The sequence below is a fragment of the Pteropus medius genome, unplaced genomic scaffold (genome assembly GCF_902729225.1).
Source record: "Pteropus medius unplaced genomic scaffold, Ma_sr-lr_union100, whole genome shotgun sequence".
Lineage (NCBI taxonomy): Eukaryota > Metazoa > Chordata > Mammalia > Chiroptera > Pteropodidae > Pteropus > Pteropus medius.
This window is the reverse complement of record NW_024342473.1, coordinates 4,311,874-4,328,971: the sequence shown is the minus strand read 5'-3', so window position 1 is coordinate 4,328,971 and position 17,098 is coordinate 4,311,874. Positions and strand designations below refer to the sequence as shown.

Below are 17,098 nucleotides of genomic sequence, written 5' to 3'. Positions count from 1 at the left end.
TGTATGAATAAACACATAAATGTCTTTGAGATCTGAAAGTAGCATTCCTAAACTATATGCAGAATGGAAGAAATCCAGGGCCTTTACGAACGTGAAGAGGGAAGGAGGGCGACAAAGAGATTAATAGAGAGAGGGAGGGAAAATAAATGTGCAGAATAAGTTTTATATTTCCATTACTGTGAGTATTGTGGATTTTAAATCTAATAAGAGTTGTTGGCTACTTTTATTCCAGTGAGCTACTCTAAAGTAGAGAAATATTTCTAATCCTAGAAAAAGCAAGTAACTTTAAAATATTTGCAATAAACTGGAATAGAAATATGCTTTTTAATAATTTACACATGTTTAATGTATACCATCTACATCCCTTCCAAACGAATGAATGACCCATACTATTTCCAAGTGGTTCATGTCATTTATTCATTTGTTCAACCTATATTTTATGAGAACCTTTTGTTGTAAGTACTAGGAATATATCATGAAGCAAAGCAGTCAAAAATTTCTGAAGTCAATGACACTCATTTCTTGTGGACAAATAAAATGGAGAAGTAAAATATATTTTATGTCATACGATAATAAGTGCTAAGGAAAAGAAATAGAAACAATGAATAGAGAGTGTATTACAGGGAGTTGTACAATTTTCAGTACAGTGGCCAGGGAAGGCATCAATGGTACGAGAATAAACCACACAGATGTTTAAGAGAATGTATCCTACCAAGAGGGGACATCATGGGTGAGGATCATGAGGTGAGCGTATACCTGTCATGTGTGAGCAGTAACAAGACCACCATTATATACATGTCTATGTATGTATCTGATCACACAGAGACCTGTAGGCCATTGTAAAAGTTACATGGCTTACTTAACAGCACTCTGGTTAAGTGACGGAGATGAGATTTTAACTTAGATGTCAGTTTCTAATCCAACTTTCTTAGAGGGTGTCACCCAGAATTGATACAATGCATGAACCTTTAATACCATGGGATTAAAGCTAAAACCCTGTTATGCCTCAAACTCATGGGAAATTCTCAGTCTTAGGCTGGCTCTCAAGACTGATCAAAACAAGGAGTAGATATCAGCATAGTCAAGAGGAAGGAATTTAGGAAAACCTCCGATGATCCTGGAGAGCTATACACATCCAGGAGAGTTGTATATGAAAAAGACCATTTCTGAAGGAACTTGAAAGTTAGAAAACATTTAGGAATGTGGTTCCAATTTTGAGAATTTTTTCCAAATGTTAGACTTAATCAGGTGGACTTGTACACATCTGTTTCTGAATTTATACAGTGGTTTTATTCTGAAAAGCTGAATATATTTCAAAATTGTATTTAAATCAAAATCAATTTTCTCACATGAAATAAGAAAAGAGTTATTGAAATAGGGGTCAGAAAGCTTTTTCTGTAAATAGCCAGCTAGTATATTTGAAACTTGGCAGTGTATATGCTCTTGTCACAACTACTCAACCCTGCTATCATAATGTGAAAAGGGCCATGGACCATAGTAAATGACTGGGCATAGCTTTGTTTTAGTGGGCCAGATGATGATGAGTTACATTTACAAATCTTGTTCTAGAGGGATAACATATTACTATGAATAAAAAATAGTTTACTAAAGATAGTGACAATGTAAAATGTTTACTCAGGAATTAATATTTTATTTCTGAATTACTCACAATGCCTCAAAGGATATTAGCCACATTCTCTCTATTGTCTCCTATATAAGGATTCATGCTTGGACAAACTCAGTATATTTCAGACATAATACATTCATCAGTGTTACTGGCATTGCTGTACATTCTTGTTCCATGATTTTTTAAGGAGTAGTCTTTTATAATGCAGGTGGTAGCATTCATACTGACTGTAACAATGATAGCTTTTTACTTTTTCCATGCTTTTAACTTATGTTTTCTGGTTATGATGTTACTTAAGTTTATTTAAATAACTTTTAATAAACACATTGATTCACAAAACATAGTTTTAGAATATCCAAATAGTACAGAATGCTGGGAGGATGCTGGAGAAGACATAATTTAGCATTTGGGGTACCCCAAGTGGGGTAGACAACTTTCTCTTGGCACACATATCTCAGAACTTCTGCTGTCCTCATGTATTAGCTAGGACTTCTTGTCTGTAACTAGCAGCAAGCCAACTGAGATTTGATGAAACAAATAGAAAAACTTTTAGGACAATATTGAAGTATCTCATGAACAACCAAGTTGAACTGTAGGCCAAAATGTACCAAGGCTTCAGATACAATTGCAGCTACAAACTTGGACATCATCAACATTCTTCAACTCCTCCTTCACTTACCTTAATATTGACTATTTTTTCTCTCTCTCTACATATTACATTTCTCTACAGTCAATGAAAAACAGACTTGCAGAGAGTACCTGAGTTTTTATATGAAAAGTTGCCCACTGACCAATAAACAGCCAGTGAGACAATTCCTCAGGCTATGAAAGTTGGGATAATCATAATTAGTTTCTCTTTAGTAGTTGAACATGTAAGATTATGTTAGAAGCCCACCTTTGGGTCCATCAAGTATTGTTAAGAAAATAGGGTCATGTACAAATATGGCATTCCCAAGAGAGCTCTATGAATCAAAGGGGAAAAGTCAATTCTTGGAAGTATGAGAATGTTACGTAGCACATCAAGAAATAGTGCAAATATCAAGAGCCAACACATTTTAGAAGAAAGTTAAATCTGGTAATACTAAAATTAACACCTATATATTTTTAAAATATGTCAATCTCTTTATTTATGCCAAACATCAAATAATCTAATTGTATATATGTAATTTTTAAAGTATGTTGAACACGTAGATTATATGTGGGAAACTGGTGGAAGATTTAGTATATTGGCGTCTCAGAGCCCTGAACTATCCTATACTGAAAGAACGCCCTTTCCTTATGATACTAGACAATCAGTAGACAAGGTCTTGCAAAGACTGGAATAAACATCTAGGTCTAAGGCTGCTAAGGGAAGCACCAATCATTTTACTAAAATACACTGGGCAGCATAATCTCATCAGCAAAATTTGTTTCACTTTTCCCATCAGCTGGCCAAAAACTATGCAATGAAAGCTGGTGAATCAATGATGTCACACAGACAAAGCCATTGGGTTTCTCCATTTTAATTCTTTGGGATGAGCATTCTTTAAGTTCAGATAGAAAAGGGCACCACTTAACAAATCTATACTTAAAAAAAATTTGTTGCCAAAACAAACATTTTGAAACAATAACACAGAAGCAAGATGGTGATACCAGAACAAGTTATGAGAACAGATAGGAGATACCAAGTGGAGGTCAAGGGCTTTAAGGCTCTTAGAAAGTAATGTTATCTTAGCAAAATATTCCCCAGAGTGCACTTTTCTCTTTGGAATATGTAACATAAATGACTTTGTGTAAATAATAAAGCTAAATAGTTTTAGACTATATGGTTGTTGTCTAATATTTTAATTATTTGGACTACAGATAGCCAATAGTATCCCTCTCTTAATCTCTGATGTTTCTAAGTAATGAAGATTAAAAGAAACATTATTGGCCAGGTTCATAATATATATTTCATAAGATTAGCTTACAACAATATTTAGTATGGGGTTAATCAAGATCTATCTCTTAACTGTAAATGCACCAATTCTAATCATCACCTTATACCTTTGGAGAGTTTAAAATCCCATCCATTACATATGCTCATCCTGTATGGCTAAACTCAAAGAAAATCAAGAAACATTTTAGCTAATAAATTAATTTCTTAAGCACTATTTTATCAATATTTTATTTTGTTCCTTTCTGTTATACAATTTTTTATAAATATATTATTTGGATATGAAACTGATAAGTAAACTTAGAAGATAAAAAAATTAACAATCATTTTTTTAAATCTAGATTTTACATATGGAAGATTAGCTACTTATTATTACTGTTGAATTTCTGGTATCCTTAAATTAATAAGTATTTTGAGACTACCCACTGATAATCTAGTTCTTTCATTTATCATTGAGGAAATTTAATCAAAGAAATATAAATATAGGCTATACTTAGACAAAATAGACCTTAAAATAAGACTATAATAAAGAGACAAATAAGGGCATTGCATAATAATAAAGGGATTGATCAAACAAGAGGATATATTATTCGCATATATTTATGTCCCCAACACAGGAGCACCTAAATATATAAAGCAAATATTAACAGACCTAAAGGAAGAAAAGACAACAATACAATAATACTAGGGGACTTTAACACTCTACTTACATCAATGAATATATCATCCAATCAGAAAATCAATAAAGAAACATCACTTTAAACAATACATGAGACCAGACAGGTTTAAAAGATATACACATAACATTCCATCCAAAAGCAGAATACATTCTTCTCAAGTGCACACAAAACATTCTCTGGTCTTAGAGCACAAATCAAGTCTTAATAAATTTAAGAAAATTACAATAATTTCAACCATCTTTTCTAGCCACAATGGTATAAAACTAGACATCAATTACCAAAAAAAAAAAAAAAAAAGAAAATCACAGATATGTGGACATTAAACAACATGCTTCTAAACAGACAATGAGCCAATGAAGAAATCAAAAGAGAAGTTAAAAAATACCTTGAGATAATAGAAATATATATAGGAAAATTTATGGGATGCAGCAAAAGCAGTTCTAAGAGGGAAGTTCATAGCACAAATACCTACCTCAAGAAACAAGAAAATTCTCAAATAACCTAAAATTACACCTCAAGGAATTAGAAAAAGAAGAACAAATGAAGCCCAAAGTTAGAAGGAAAGAAGTAAAGAAAAGAGCAGAGATAAAGAGAGAAAACAGACACTAGGAAAAAAATAAAACTAACAGCTGGCTCTTTAAAAAGATAAGCAAAATTGACAAGCCTTTAGAGAGACTCACCAAAAAAAGAGAGGACTCAAATAAAATCTAAAATGAAAGAAATGTTACAACTGCTACGATAGAAATAAAAAGGATCATAAGAGACTAGTGTTAACAATTATACGCCAACAAATTGGACAACCTAGAAGAAATTAATAAATTCCTAGAAACATACAACCTTCTAATACTGAATCATGAAAGAAAGTTGGAATAGGCCAATTACTAGTACAAAGATTGCATCAATAATCAAAGGCATACCAATAAGCAAAACTTCGAGACCAGGTGGCTTCACTGGCGAATTCTAACAAACATTCAAAGAAGAATTAATATTAATTCTTCTCAAACTCTTCCAAGAAATAAAAGAGAAAGAAATACTTTCAAACACATTTTATGAGGCCAACATTGCCCCCAAATTAAAACCAGACAAGAATGGCACAAAATTATGGACTAATATCTCTGATGAAGACAGTTACAAAATATCCTCAACAAAATATTAACAAACCAATTTCAACAATAGACTAAAAAGTCATACATTATGATCAAGTGAGATTTATTCTAGGGATGCCAGGATGGTTCGACATCTGTAAATCAATGTGATATATCACATTAACGAAAATAATAAAAATCATATGATCATTTCAATAGATGCAGAAAAAGCATTTGACCAAATCCAACATTCATTTATGATACATCCCAACAAGGTAAATAGAAAGGGAACATAGTTCAACATAATATAGGCCATATATTACAGGCTCACAGCTAACATCATACTCAGTGAGGAAAAGCAGAAATCTGACAAAAATCCACTCTCACCATTTTATTTCACGTAGCATTGGAAGTCTCCGGCAGAACACTTATGGAAGAAGAAATAAAAGGCATCCAAATTGGAAAGGAAAAAGAACTGTCACTATTTGCAGATGATGCAATATTATATATAAAATACCCTAAAGACTCCACACACACAAATAAACCTTTTATAACTAACAAACAAATTTGGTAAAGTTGCAAGATACAGAAATCAATGTACAAAAGTCTGTTGCATTTCTGAACACTAATAACAAACCATCAGAAAGAAAAATTAAGAAAACAATACAATTTACAGTCTCATCAAAAAGCATACAATACTTAGGCATAAAGTTAATCAAGGAGGTAAAAGAAATGTAAACAGAAAATTATAAGACAGTGATAAAAGAAATTGAACAACATACAAATAAAAGATATTCTATGCTCATGAATTGGGAGAATATTTTTAATATTGTTAAAATGTCCATACCACCCAATGCAATCAATAGATTGAATACAATCCTTATTAAAATTCCAATGGCATTTATCACTGAAATAAATCAGCCCTAAAAATTTATATGAAACTACAAAAGACCCTGAGTAGCCAAAACAAACTTAAAAAAAAAACAAAGCTGGAGGCATCACACTTCCTAATTTTAAACTATATTACAAAGGTATAATAATTAAAACAGCATGATATTAACATAAAAAGAGACACATAGGTCAGTGGAGCAGAATAGAGAACCTAGAAATAAACCCATGGTCAATTAATTTATGACAAAGAAACCAATAATATACAATGTAGAAAGGACACTCTCTTCAATAAATATTGGGAAAAATGGAAAGCCACATGCAGAAGAATGAAACTGGACCACTATCTCACACCAAGCACAAAAATTAATTCAAAATGGATTAAAGACTTGAATTTTAAACCTGAAACTACAAAACTCCTACTAAAAATCATAGGCAATAAACTCTTAACACTGGTCAAGGTGATGCTTTTTTTGGATATGACTCCAAAAGCAAAGGCAACAAATTCAAAAATAAACTAGAGGGACTACATCAAACTGAAAAGCTTCTGCAGAACAAAGGAAATCATCAACAAAATAAAAAGGAAACCAACTAAATGTGAAAAAAATATTTGCAAATCATATATCTAATGTCAAGTTAATATCCAAAATATATAAAGAGCTCATAACCCAAATGAAAAAAAAAAAACCATAAATATTCCAATTTAAAAATGGGCAGAAGATCTGAATGGACGTTTTTCTAAGACATACAGATGGCCAACAAGTGCATGAAAAGGTTTTCAATATCACTAATCATCAGGGAAATGCAAATCAAAACCACAATGAAAGATAACCTCACACCTATTTGAATGACCATTTCAAAAATAAAAGAAATAACAAGTATTAGCAAAGAGGTGGAGAAAAGGAAACTCTTGTATACTATTGGTGGGAATGTAAATTGATGTAGCCACTATGAAAAACAGTATGGAGGTTCCTCAAAAAATTAGAACTAGATTACCATATAATCCTGCAATTCCACTTCTGGGTATTTTTCAAATATAATCAAAAACGAAAACACTAATTCAGAAAGATATATGCATCTCCATGTTCACTGTAGAATAATTTATAAAAGCCAAGATATGGAAACAACCTAAGTGTCCATCAATATTTAGATAAAATGTGGTGTGCGTATGTGTGTATATGTGTGTATGTGTGTTCACAATGGAATACTATTATTCAGCCATAAAAATAATGAAATCTTGCGATTTGAAACAACTTGGATGAATGAGGGCATGATGCTAAGTGAAATATGTAAGACAGAAAAAGAAAACTACTGTATGATCTCACTTATATGTTTAATTTTAAACAAAAACAACAAAAAACTCATAGATATAGTGACTATATTATTTGGTTTGTGTTTTACTTTTCATTAACAAAATGGTTTTATTTTATAGTGGTGTATTATCAAATTAGCATGTCAATATATATGATCATTGTATGTAGAGTTTTCATCCTTTGGGTTACACTCTCACAAAAATTAAGTGTTAAATATACTGTTGGATAACATTAATAAAAATTATTCCCTCCTTTGTCCTCACTCTACTCTTTAGGACAGTGGTTCTCAAAATATAATTTGGGGGGCCAGCAAGATCAGTATCACCTGAGAATCTGTTAGGATTGAAAATTCCATGTCCACTTCAGCCTGAGTCAGAAACTCTGGGAGGGAGGCCCAATGATCTCTGTTTTAATAAGCTCTCCTGGTGGATCTAAGGCAGCTAAAATTTAAAACTACTGTTCTAAAAAGACACAATTTAGCATTAGCAACTATTTATCATTAGATTGGTTTTATATTTTAGAAGAATATCGTAAAATGTTGCATTTGAACTTACCTTTTTTCATGAAATATTTAACTATAAGGATAAAATAAACATAGTATTAAAAAAACACTTTCCTTTAGACCAGTTTTTATTGAACTTGGAATACTCACTTTGCTCAATAAAAGAGTATAATTTGCTGGTGACTCTTTATAAGATGGCTTGACCAGGCATGAACTAGAAGAAATACTAGAAGGCTGCGTCACTTGAAATCCCAGACTTCACTGGGGCTTTCCTTCCCCTATAGCATAAAGCCCAAACTCCTCGAAATGGAACAAAAAACTACCACTGCTTCAAGAGTCTGACTTTGACTGGGCCAGTGGTATAATGGGAGTCTACATGACTTTCTTTAGTCAGTCTAAGAACTCTCTGCCAAAATTGGTCTGGAACCAGGCCTCCTGAAGTCTGAGAAATCAGTACTGAGCTGATGATCTGAATTTCTCCGGGGAGTGTTTCCAAAATAAAGTTTCTCAAGTCTCATCCCAGATCTCCTAAATCTATATCCCCAAGAACTTTCTTTATGATGACTACTGGATACTATTTCTTGGCCTCATCAATACATAAACTAGGATATTCACCAGATACTTCTTTCTCCAATCTCTCTAACTCTATTCCGCTGCCATCAGGCAGTTTGTGTGCTCATCCTCTCGATTTTTCTACAATGGAGTCAGCCTCACATGTTCTACTCAAGACTAGTAGATAAATCCATTTTTAGTACCTAATTTTTCCCAGCTTTTCTGGTCTAAGACAGCCTACTTCTAACTGTCTATTTGATATTCGTTAACTTATAAGTTGATCTGAATTTTACTAGCAGTGCAATAGTTTCCATACACATATCTACCTTTTTCTTGCCCTTACAGTAACATTTCTTACCCTATCAAAAAAAGTAACTAGGTGCATGCAAGACTTGAAAGAGTGAAGAGAATGCTTAATTTGCATTCGCAGATTATTATTTCCTTTTGGAACCTAATTTTCTAAGATAATAATCTATGTATAAAGATAATCATCTTTTTAGTAATTGTGATTAAATTGAAATAGAAAATTTACACTGGTGAAATTGATTTTGTCAAAAAGAAAAAAATTAAATGCCTGTAAGAAGCTGGTATACTCATCTTTACAAAGTTATACACACATAAGAATGCATAAGTTATATGCTCACAGCATCCAAAAAGAAAAGGCTTAATAATAATTTATACATATATGTTTTGGGTTTTGTTGAATATAAAATACAAATGGTAATAACTTGACAAAGGAATTTTGTAAAATTTCAGAAACTACATCCCATCTTTTAGTGAATATCCATTCAATTGATTTAGAGGTGGCTGTTAAAAGCCCCAAGGGCCCTATACATTTAGGACGAGGAAATGTTTTTTATGTTTTCCTTCTACCCCAGAGTCCTAATCACAAAGAACTCTGTACTATGAGAAAAACATAAAAACAAAAAAACCAAAAACTAAAATACCTTCTTCCAGTTCTATTTGAGTTTAGAAGATTTAAATAGCTTTTAAAAGCCTTGGAGTAAACAACATTCCACATAATGCGACAGAAATGGCATATGTGACTTTAGATAACGTTCAAGTCAAATAAATCATTCAACAAATATTTATTGCACTTCTAATATGCATCCAGTTCTGGGTTTGGTGAGACTCAGAGATGGAGAAGATACAGTTTATGCATTCAGGAAAGTCTGATCCATTTATGGAGACATGAATTACCCTTGGCAAACGATAAGAGAATAAGGAAACGCCACTCACCCTCCAAAATGAGGCATCAGCGGTTGTGGCAGAGATGAAATTACCAGAGGGCAGAGGAGGCGATTTTCTGGATGTTTGGCATCTTGTTGGAAAGCTCCACAGTACTGGAGGATTTTGGGTAGGCCTTAAAGAGCCTCAAACAGGCCTAACCAGCGGAAGACATTCCAGGTGGGAACAATTAATGATCAGAGGTAAAAGGTGATAATGAGCGGGGAGCCTGGCAAACTGGAAGCACAGGATTTATTTTCAACACAATAAGGAGTATTTAAGGCTATTATCCTGAATGCCTTAACCACAGTAGTTATCTCAAGCTGTACTACAAACTCAGTTTACTGATTTTAGCTAAATGTTTTTGCAACATCTTATAAATTAATTTAGGAAGAATGATTTTGAATGATTTTGAAATGTTCTTTATGGCAGCAATATTATTTCCAAATAATCCCTAAGACTACTTTAAAACTAAAGCAAAAGTGATTATTTTGATTTTGTAAAAATAAAATAAAATATATATTCACAAAATTATTTATCTATGTGGCTTCTTGCAAAGCTCTTTCCAATTTACTATTAACACACTTATAATTGTCTCAGATAAAAGTTTGACCAAAAGATGCTGTGAAAATGTCAATCCAGCTTCCAAAGTCACATTTCTCAGTAGGAGTGTTTTAGGATACTCCAATTCTCCCAGGCTGACTTATTCTTCCCCTCCTCTATGGTCCGTTATACTTTGCTTGTATGTACTTTCCTTGGAACCGTAAATATTTTGTTGTTTATTCCTTCATTTAACAACTATTAACTGAGCACTTAACAAGTGTCAGACACTCGAAATATAATAGGGAGCCAGACAAACACGATCCCTTTTCACAGGAGGTTCAATTTTGAGAAGAAGGCAGATTGAAAGTAAAAATGAAAATCGATAATTAGAAATTGTGGTCAGTGCTATGAAGGAAACAGACATGGAGCTAAAAAACAGTGAACATGGAGTATAGTGCTAAGAACATTTACACTAGACCTGAACTGCCTGGATCCATAATCCTGAATTGACCACTTACTAGCTCTTTGACCTTGGACAAGTTATTAGTCTATTTTTGCTCAGTTGCTTCACCTGATTATTGGAGATAATAAATCTACCTCACAGTGTCGTTATGAATATTAAATGATGCAAGTAAATTAGAACAATACCAGCATGTAGTAAAAAACATAGAAACAATAACTGACATGATTTCTATAATCTTTCATTACGCTCAAGCAACATCTTGGCAATAGAAAGCATCTACCGCAAATAAATTTTATTTTTTCTGGTGTCGTAGGAGAGTAATTTTGAGACAAAAATTGTCGCAATTCATATACTTATTCTGATGGACAGTTTTACAGTTAAAAGTAAGTGATTTTTAAGGCCCCCTTCAATGCTGAGCATCTGATTTTTTCAAATGAAATAATTTTCTTTTGTAGCCACAAACACTCAACATTGAGCTAAAATAAGTGGGTTCAAGAAAGTTACAGGGTATTAGGAAAAATAACAAATGAGCCAATAGGTAAATGTGCAACAAAAGAGACATCTGGACTCTAAGAAATGTGAAATAAATCAGATTGGTAAAAGGAGTTATACAACTTTGGCTATCTTCAGGAAGGCTCCAGAAGAAATATGTACAGGTATACCAGAAAAAATATGTACAGGTAAAGATTATCTAATCAGATATGGACTAGAACAGAGCTCTTTAAACTTAGATGTGTGAACCACCTTATTAAAACACAGATTCTGTTTGATGAGATCTGCATGAGTATTGAGTTTGGACAAAGGTACTTTGTTATTCAGAGCAGAAACTTAGATGAGCAGCATCAGCATCACCTGAGTGGTTATTGGAAATGCAGGTTCTCAGTCCCCAACTAGCTCTACCCAATGAGAATTTAAATCAGAATCGGATTAACAAGATTTCTAAGTGATCCCAAGTTTAAGAAACACTGAAATCAGAGCTGGGACTTTGACAGTGACCAAATCATCTTGGTTGGCCTGAAATTTTCCCAGTTTTAGCACTAAAAGTCTCCTGTCTGGGGAAATCCTTCAATTGCAGACAAACTAGAACACGTTGGTTGGTTAACCTAGTTACTGATCCCATAAATGGGACTGGAGTTCTCTGTATGCTGTGTTTTAAAGGTCATGGTTATGATATAATACAATTAGCTTCTGCTAGCTGCATAATCCTGAGCAAATCACTGCCCTTTTCTAAGGCCTACTTTCCTTATATGTAAAATGAAAATGATATCTACCTCATAGGGTAGTTTTAATTTAATGAATTGTAACTGAGCATGCTCTGCATACAAAAATAGTTTTAAAATGTTAGCTATAATTATTGAAAGTTTTATCATAAAATAAAGAACTGAAATATCTTTGTTTTCAGTGCTACCAGTGTAATTGATTATAATTATGGATTCTGGCTTTGAGTCAGCATAGAAAGGAAAAAAAGAATGAGAAGAAAACAGAAAGTAGAGGAGAAAGAATAAAGAAAGTGTGTGTGATAGGAAAGGTAAATAGGTTAAAGGTCTACTTTAGCAGCAGGCATGATTATTTACAACAAAGGTTTAGGCGTAGCTCATTTACATTCCTTTATTTATTGTGTGTCTGTTCTTGAGTTGCAATGGGAGAGTTGAGTAATGACGGAGATCATATGTCTGGCAAAGTTGAAAATATTTACTATCTGGCCCCTCATAGAAAAAGTTTGCCAAATTCTGATCTACAGAATCCTAGCAAGAATTTCAAAAAGATCATTTGGCATATGTAGGCTGAGCATAGGCTTGCTTATACTTTAAGTTTGTATCACACTGTATTTACATTATGTGCTTATTGATCTGTCTTCCCCTGATGAACTGAATGCTCCTCAAGGGCAAGAATCACATCATATTTATCTTTTTGTCTCCAGAGCCTAACAAAGAAATGGGTTCATAAAAGATGGTCAATAAATGCATGTTAAATTTCATTGAGCTACAAGTCCAAGTTTATATATATAACACATTTTAGACGTAGGGAGGTCAGTGAACTGGAAGATTAATTTATATTTCTTTTAATATGTACTAGATCCCCCAGTGAAAGCTGACTTCTGAGCTAACTGTTAATTTGCTATTTTTATGTTTTTTCAAATATACCTATCTGGCACACCAGTGAAAGGTAATTAAATCTAAAACAAGAAGTTCTCCATTTGGAGTAAGAAAGCATTTTTGCATTCTCCTGCAAAATCTAATAAAGCCTACAAAGCAAAAAGTTATGTATAAGAATAATAGTTTGATAACTTTAAAACTGAAAAATGCCTATGTCCAAAGCTTGAACTGCCTTAGTTAACATTACACATGCACTTTCAGTAGCTAATTAGTCAATGGTATTGAAAGTACTTATCAGATGCAATACAGAAGGCTGACTTCCAAATGTACAGCTACCATGCTGTTTTAATATCAGAGAATATTAAGGCCAGTGACACTAATTAAGGGGTTATTCTATGAATAACTGATGCATTTATGAGTAAGCATCATGTGAGATATGCTTTCTTCAGTAAACTGGAGTACACAGAACCTAAGATATTTCAAATAAATAATGAATGTCAAGGCTAAAACTCCTTAAGAAAAACATGTACATTATAAAAAGGCAATTCTACAAGTAAATCTTCATAAAGGTAATTGAAAAATATTTACCTTTCAAACATATAAATTTCTCCCTCTTAGCTACTGTCATTGTCTGCTTTTTAATGTTAATAAACTCATTTTTGGAAAACTCTTATAATATCGGACCAGTGGATTGGAGAAAAATATATCACATTTATGTGAGATTCCTACTTACAAAATAGAGTAGATGCCTTATTAGCTATATTATTTTGCTACAATTCAAAAGTAAAGGAAATATAAACTGAGCTCCCTAAACACTGAAAAACTAGAAGTAAATTTATCAACAATTATGTTTTATACTTTTATTTTTAAAAATTTAATTGAATGTTTTGGCCTTTTATAGTCATCATAAAGTTAGTCTTTATTCTTTTAATCTTTTTTATAATTTATTTTTTATGATGACATTGGTTAACGAAAACCAGTATGTTTCAGCTGTACATTTTAACAGTAAGGCAGATATATTTACAGTGTGTGTTCATCTCCCATAGTTAGATTTCTTTCTGTCACCACATATTTGAACCCCTTTACCCCGTCTACCTCCCTTCCCTTCCCTTTGGTAACCACTAGTCTATTGTCCATATCCAAGAGTTTCTGTTTGTTTGTTCTGTTTGTTTGTTGCTTTTAGATTTATACCCACATATAAGTGATATCATGTGGTTTTCAACTTTCTCTGTGAAAGAAGCTCCATATATACAAGGGGATATTACTCAGCCATAAGAAATGAAATACTGCCATTTGCAACAACATGGAAAGTTAGTCTTTAAATTGATATTTCTCAGGCAAGATAATCTCTATAGATATTCGATTTTCTTGTAATAGTTCAATTTTTCTACAGGTTCAATGAGTGGTTTTACTTCTAAAAGGTGATCATTATCACTGCTAGCATAGGCAGATATAATTTGATAATAGTTTTGAAGAGAGGGTTTTAATCATGACTTATATATGCCAATAGATTAAAATATAGGTTTTGCCTGGAATGAGGAGGTGATTTTTAATTAAAAAAAAAAAAAATAGATATTTGTGTTTTCTCAGACATGGGAAAAGTTCTGGCCAAAGATGAATCTCCATGTGTTGAAATGTTGCCTCAAAACAAGGTATTTTGGCAGACTCTGGTCTGACATGCAGATTACTTCTAGGATTCATCTGAAAAGTTATAAGCTAAAAATGTGCAATAGTTATTTTTATTTGAATCTGAAGTTAAAAATGTATCAAGATTTTTTTTAAGGTTCTGTTGACCTGCCTCAAAATTTGGTGATAGAAGGCACTGAACTACAGATCGGGAAACCTAAGTTAAGCCCTAGGATTCACTTTCTGCAAGCCTGCCTATTGCAGGCTCTACAGGAAGTATTTTCCTTCTTTGAATGAGAGTTTCCTCCAGTGTAAAATTAGGTATTTGGCCTAAAAGATAAAATCTAAAACAGCTTGTTGTTTGCAATCTGAAGTCTCCTAAACAACCTAAATTTTATGAGAATTTTGTGGGACAAGGCTATGAGTTTCCCATAAATGGGCCCCAGTATTTGGCTGCCTCAGTTTCCTCAACTGTAAAATAGAATAATAATAGTAAAGTGACTTCATAGGTTGTCGTGAAGAACAAATGAATATGTATAATGTACAAAGCATAATGCCTGGCATATAGCTGGTGATACATAAATGTTAGATATTATTGTTATTATAAAAAACAATCAAGTAATTTCCAATGCCCAGATGCCTATTTACTTTTGAAGATTAGAAATAAAAATAGGGAAGTTTTCACATGATGGCACTCACAATAACTAGAACTTTCATGATGCCAAAGCGAAAAGTATGAAGATAATCTTAAACCATGATTAAAAACACTAGCTGTATCATCTTCACTAACTTTCAGCAATTTTTTTTTAATCCCTTCTTTCTTCTTTGACTTTTGTTTATATCACCCTCTTGTCTTTTATCTTTATCTCAATTAAATCTTTTCTCTTTTTGTCATTAGTAGTCTTTACCTGTCTGCCATTATTGCAGATTATTGCTTATGGGCACAAATCAAAACCAACAACGACAACAAAAAAACAGGCTTTCAAATGAGCTCTCTTAATTATTAAGGCTCTGCTGTTTTTCAACAAGGTGGGCACCCAGTAGGTAGTCAACTCAAGAAGAGAGAGCAGCAATGGCCAAGTAGGCAACTCTGAAAGCGTTCCATGTGCCCCAACCTTAATTCAGTATGTTTTTAGAAAGGAGATAGAGGGCATAGGTAAGTCCAGCTATTTGATTAAAGAAAGGTTGGTCAACAGAATTTATATTGCATAAAATCCATAATATACATCTGGCTTCCTTAAAAGTCTATAGGCCTTAATACAAAGAAAATTATTTGCTATGTACTCTAGTAGGATGGATAACTGCATCTTCTGTGCCCTCTTTTCCTTCCTAATTCTCCTGACTTCCCTTATCCCAGAACTCAGAGTAAGCTAAAAGTGTCTCCAGTTCAATATTTTTCATATGTTACTAATAGTAATGCAAACTGCCCCTTTTCTGGATTACTTAACCAGTCCAGATAAGATTTTGAGATAAATCACTGCATCTCTATATATTCACTATTTTTTAAGTCATAGCATTTGAACAATTTAAACATTAAGATTTAAAGCATGGATTTAAAAAATCCCAATTGATAATGCGACTTTGCTGAATATAAGTTGTCCTAGTAGAAAATTCTATAATATGTTTTCATCTCATCCTTTAAAAGCAACTTTTAAAAGCCTTATAAACAATTCGATTACTCATTATCTATTGTATTCTGGGAAGTATAATTGAGGTCAGAAAATTATACAATGAAAGTATGAAGTCTGAAAAACCTGCAATTCATCAACACAAAAGAACAGATAAGCCAACACATATGATCTTCCCTAAGTGAATGATGTACTTGTTCATTAGGAAAAAAACAGGTTAGCAGAAGTTTTGTTTTTTCTACTTTGAGAGATTAAAGCTGACTTCTTTAGTTATAAGCTTGATTTTCATGCCATAAGTCTTTTATTTTATAAACTAATAAAATAAAAATGTATTTATGGAATTAAAGAGATTATTTTCATTACAACATTGGAGAAAGAAATAATAATCTGACTAATGGTTTTACTTTTTACGTAATTGGCTTAGCTGTGTAAATTCACCTAAAATAACTTATCTAGGAAATATTTACTGAAAAGAAAATCATGCAGTCTTAGTTAGATATGTCATCATGTTTGTTTGCCATTATTTTTATAGTCTTATTTTTTCCTCTCCTCTGTCTTTTCGCTTTGTCCCTAAGCTGCCAGAATCAGTAAATGTTATAAGATAGTGCTAATATGGCCTTCTAGCCCCTGAAGCAAATAGGTAAGGAATCACCAGTATGGCTTTTCACTTCTAATGGGGTTGGTACAAAACCAACTTTTAAATAGTGATGGATGCTATAAAGAAACTATGAAAAGAATATCTGAGTAGCTTAAGCAGATAATGAGACAAACATGACATAAACTATATAAATTAAGAACATAATTTGTAGAAAAATGGAATATATTAAAAATAAGATCTGTCTTTAAATCAAAGTTTTGATAATTTCTAAAATGAAATTAACTCAGGTTATGAAATCACAATCTGGTAGAGGAAATTCATATTGTATTCTTTTGCATTAAGCACAGAACAGCTG

The 17,098-nt window shown here is 32.6% G+C and overlaps 1 protein-coding gene across 6 annotated transcripts in view; it reads right to left on the bottom strand.

The window, feature by feature from the left end:
• Positions 1-17,098, bottom strand: part of NAALADL2 (N-acetylated alpha-linked acidic dipeptidase like 2) — a 1,088,713-nt gene that overhangs the window by 676,793 nt on the left and 394,822 nt on the right. Inside the window, exon 1 of one of the 6 annotated variants that reach the window (XM_039865079.1) lies at positions 9,802-10,080. The exons of the other annotated variants lie outside the window; for them this stretch is intronic. The gene's annotated coding sequence lies outside the window, so the exon portion shown is untranslated. Of the gene's footprint in view, positions 1-9,801; positions 10,081-17,098 lie in introns of those variants that run through there. 6 annotated transcript variants of the gene reach the window in all.